The sequence below is a fragment of the Rhinopithecus bieti genome, unplaced genomic scaffold (genome assembly GCF_001698545.2).
Source record: "Rhinopithecus bieti isolate Rb0 unplaced genomic scaffold, ASM169854v2 scaffold_38779, whole genome shotgun sequence".
Classification (NCBI taxonomy): Eukaryota; Metazoa; Chordata; class Mammalia; order Primates; family Cercopithecidae; genus Rhinopithecus; species Rhinopithecus bieti.
This window is the reverse complement of record NW_016816249.1, coordinates 27,103-31,836: the sequence shown is the minus strand read 5'-3', so window position 1 is coordinate 31,836 and position 4,734 is coordinate 27,103. Positions and strand designations below refer to the sequence as shown.

At 34.7% G+C, this 4,734-nt stretch overlaps 1 protein-coding gene across 1 annotated transcript in view; it reads right to left on the bottom strand.

Moving 5' to 3' along the window:
* OR4K1 (olfactory receptor family 4 subfamily K member 1) overlaps positions 1-3,935 on the bottom strand; it is a 53,497-nt gene extending 49,562 nt beyond the window's left edge. Inside the window, exon 1 of the mRNA XM_017854691.1 lies at positions 3,917-3,935. The gene's annotated coding sequence lies outside the window, so the exon portion shown is untranslated. The remainder of the gene's footprint in view (positions 1-3,916) is intronic.
* Positions 3,936-4,734: the final 799 nt, after the last annotated feature.

The following is a 4,734-nucleotide window of genomic DNA, read 5'->3' as shown; positions in this document are numbered from 1 at the left end:
AAGAATATTATTAAGGTACATTTTAATATACTTAAAGGAAATTTAGAAATTTAAATGTTTTAAAAATCTCTTGAGTGCAATGGAATCCTATTTAATTACTTTAGAGAGACTACTGATATAAATATCAGAAGGGTTATTAATACCTCCCTCCAAAAATTAAAACATCAGTTCCAAACTTCTAATCGTATGGTATGCTAGGGTGAGTGAAGAAAAATACAGTCATTATTTCAATTTAAGATAGTCAAGAAAATAAAGGAATAGCCAATGAATTTACAGCAAAATTGACTTTGAAACATTAATGTTTCAAAGAAACTTGCTAACATGCTGAAATTCAGAGAAGAGGGTCTTCAAGACTTCCTGAGGAATATAGTAGAGAATAAGCTTCAGCCAACAAAAATGGTTAGAGATATCAACTATAGGCTGCAGCCTTGAGCAACAACAGTACTGTCATTCCCAAAAGAGATACAGCAAGATATCAAGATATTTTGGATAAAAAAATATAACATCATCTGTCATTTGTCTTGCAAAAAGTATCAAACTACATATGATTATGCCGCTGGATAGGCAATTTGCAGAAAATACAGGGACAGAAGTACATGTTGAACTGTACCATGAGCATGCAATCAGCATATTTCAGACTCTGGGAGACCCTACATGGTAAATAACTCAGGCTTTTCAAAAGATAAATTATACAGAAATGGAAGAGAGTGATATTGAGATTTGTGGGCTACAAGAAAAGGAAACAAAGTTGGTGAGGCTAAGTTTGAGTGTGTATGGATGTATATTTGAGTGTGTATATATATATATATTTTCATGAAACTGAAAAGAAATGTAAAGAATGTATTAAGTCAGGGTAATGGTTAATTTTGGAAGGAGAGAGTTGTCACGGAGATGAAGAAATATGAGGACTTCAGAAATGGCTGGCAAAGTTCTATTTTGTGACTTGAGATGTGATTATAATGGTGTTTGCCTTATAATATTTCATTAAGCTAAACATGTTTGTGTATTTTTCTTTACCTTGCTTTTACACTACAATAAAAGGGTTGTAATTTAAAACAATTGAAGTAATATATATGGATTGATTGACAGAGTCTCCCTCCAATCCACCCTTTATTAGCATGTTTTCTGTTGCATAAGAATCTTGAAATCTATGAATTGATTTTTTAAGCCAAGTTTCTCTATGCAAAGTAGATTCCCCCAATTAGATGCACCAAATGAGCTTTAGAAAGCACAAGTGAGGCGGAGCCATCTACTGATATAATTGCTGCTGGTGAGCAAGATGATGATGAGATGTGAGGGAAAGCACCTGTGGCAGCCATAACTGTGTCCAGTGACACAGTTATTCACCACCTTCAAGAGTGTTGAGGGTGATGGAGTGGCAATGACACCAAGGCTTTTTGCCTTTTGCCCTTACGTCACATTACTGGGGTAATGTGCTCTGGAACACAATAGCTCCAGTAGCAGCCTCCAATGCGTGTTCCTGTAAGTCTTTGAATTATTCATAAGCATTTAATACATTATATTAATTCTGCTTAATGTACCCAATGGTTTCTATTTTTTTAACTGTGGGACAATCAATGTAAGTATACTCAAACAAGAAGAAAAAATTTAGATATAAATATAGTATCATATAAAATCAAATTACTAATTAAGTTTCTATTTCTAGTCTCAAACTAGAAAAAAAAACTCTCCTTTAAATTTTCTTTAACAGGTGGGGAGTGAGCAAAAGGAGAAAAATCTAGCTTTCGTTGATGGCTTCAGATTCCTAGTACAGTTAAAACGTAAAGAAAAAAAGATAGGCGAATTAACAATGGTCTTGCATTGAGTAGTCATAAAAAAGCTAACAGGGAAAAAACCTGGAGCCTCCAGTCCGAGAACATTTTTTAATTTAAAAAATAAGTATAAATCTCATACTAGCAGTGTAAATTATCAGAGTAAAAAATAAAAATGAAAGTATCTTAGTACATACTAGATATTGGAATTTATGTTTGTTTTACAAAAATCAGACAGAAAAAATAAACATGTCAATTGAGTTATATTAGCAACAATACAGACAGAATACATCAATCAATGATCCCAGTCACATTTTCAATCTCATTTGAGTGTTGGTCCTACACACTCCGGAATAATTTGTGCATATTTACCTCATAGATGTAACCAAGAGCATTAAAAATAATTCCAAACAACAAAGCATAACAGAAACTTATAAACTAAAAAACTATCAAGTTGCTTAGTGGATTTCACTGGCATCTGAGAGCACATGCATGAAGTTCACATGAATTAGATTTCCCTGGCTGTTTTCTTCTCACCATTTTTCAATTGACACACACATCCGAAAATCATGGAAAATAATATCAGGGAAATAATAGGGGGATAAGAGGATTACTCCAACTCTCTCAACAATTTACTTTAACTGAGTTGTTTAAAAACTCACGTGTAGAGAAGAGATTCACTGGTAGTTTTTTAAATTTGAAAATACTTTCCTAAAGAGTCTGGATATGCACAAATAATAGAATTTTACCAAGAACTTCTATATAGTAACATAATCCAGTGATCACATTATCCTAAGCCCTTATCAATGCAGAAAAATACTTCACGTAAGACAGCTCATATAATATGAAACTTTATCTATCTACTAATCTATCCATCTGCCTATCTCTTCACCTTAATAATATGAGTCAAACATCATTCTTATTCTGACAATTGTAATGTAAATTCATCCTAAAATCAATAAACCAATTTAATATTTATTCATTGTAAGGAAGCAATAGCATCATGATTAAACAACAACTTGATACTTCTCTTGATTAATGACAATTGTGAACCGACAGAAAAACAAGTTTCCAGAAGCTTTAACTAATGTAAGAACCAATGTAATTTTCTAGTGGAAGTTACTTTCAGGTTTTCAAATTAATACTGACACACATATACAGACATGAACATTTACACACACATATACAGACATGAATATTTACACACACATATACAGACATGAACATTTACACACACATATACAGACATGAATATTTAAAACATATAAATAAAAATTTACCTTTTAAATTAAACAGGTCAATTGTTAGCTCAAGAGACTATCACGTCCCATAAACAAAGATATCCAGAGGTTATCACCCAGAATGTTACAATAACTAACATTTTTTGACAACTATATGCTTTATATTATTTACTTCTTTTATGCCTTAATAACTCTGTGGTATACAGACCACTGTTACCTCCTTTAACGAATGTAGAAACTGAGGCTAAGAGGCATTAAATATTTAGCTTAAGTTTACACCACTAGCAGTAGAAGCAGTATTAAACACCAAAAAAAAAAAAAAGAGAAACCAGAGTCTAAGACTTTTAAAACTACACAATAGATACTTCAGAGCCTTTTAAAGCAGGGGTGTCCAATCTTTTGGCTTGTCTGGGCCACATTGGAAGAATTGTCTTGGACCATACATAAAATACACTGACACTAAGGATAGCTGATGAACTTTTTAAAAAAATCACAAGAAAATCTCATAATGTTTTAAGAAAGTTTACAAATTTATGTTGGGCTGAATTTAAAGCCATCTCCTGGGCCGCATGCAACCTGCAGGCCATGGATTGGACAAGCTAGGCCTAAACCTTATACAGTTCGAGGACACCTGTTTCAGGGAAAAAAAAAAAAAATCAAAATAACTAATAAAAGGTTGCTAGGTTCTATTCTAGGGCCTTGGAGGAAATCCATGCAAAGGAGGAGTTCTAAAACTTAAGCTTTACTAGCTTTATGGTAAATCCACCATCATTATACCATATAGTATTCTAAAGTTTTCTTAAGAATTTTTAGAAACAAACATAATTTGTAGTTTATATTGCTATTACATATATCCCGTTCCTTCACATATTAAAATTTACACTTTATCTGTTTTATCTATACCTGATTTTAACAGTTTTTCCATCCTCATTCAATTATTGTCAAGCTTCATGGCTTCCTAAACACGTAGAGGAAGATGAAGTTGCTTGTCAACATGGTCTTATTATAAATGCTCCAGAACTCCCTCCGTTGTGTTATTGCAGATGGTGCAGATCACTTAAAATTATACTTGTCAGCTTATCTTGTATTCTCTGCAGAACATCACCTCTGTCTCTGGAACATCTGGTGGCAGCTGGCACCATCCTTATTGCTTAACGAGTCCATGGCCATGTCACTACAGTTATCCTTGGTAAAAGAGTATCAGCATCGGCCGGGCGCGGGGGCTCACGCCTGTAATCCCAGCACTTTGGGAGGTCGAGGCGGGTGGATCACGAGGTCAGGAAATCCAGACCATCCTGGCTAACACGGTGAAACCCCGTCTCTACCAAAATACAAAAATTAACTGGGCGTGGTGGCGGGGGCCTGTAGTCCCAGCTACTCGGGAGGCTGAGACAGGAGACTGGCCTGAACCTGGGAGGCAGAGCTTGCAGTGAGTCTAGATCTTGCCACTGCACCCCAGCCTGGGTGACAGAGCGAGACTCCGAAAAAAAAAAAAAAAAAAAAAAGAGTGTCAGCATCTTGTCTAAGAGATATGTCGATAAAACCATCCACCATGAGTCCTAAAGTCCTAAGATTTTTAAGTGTTTGTATAACATGCAGAGGTACCATGAATATTGACTCCTCACACTAAGCCACCAAGAAATGTGGTAGATAGTTCCATGTACATATGGAAGTCCTCCAACGGCTTTCTGTAATCCTTTTTATTATCAGCTACAGAAATT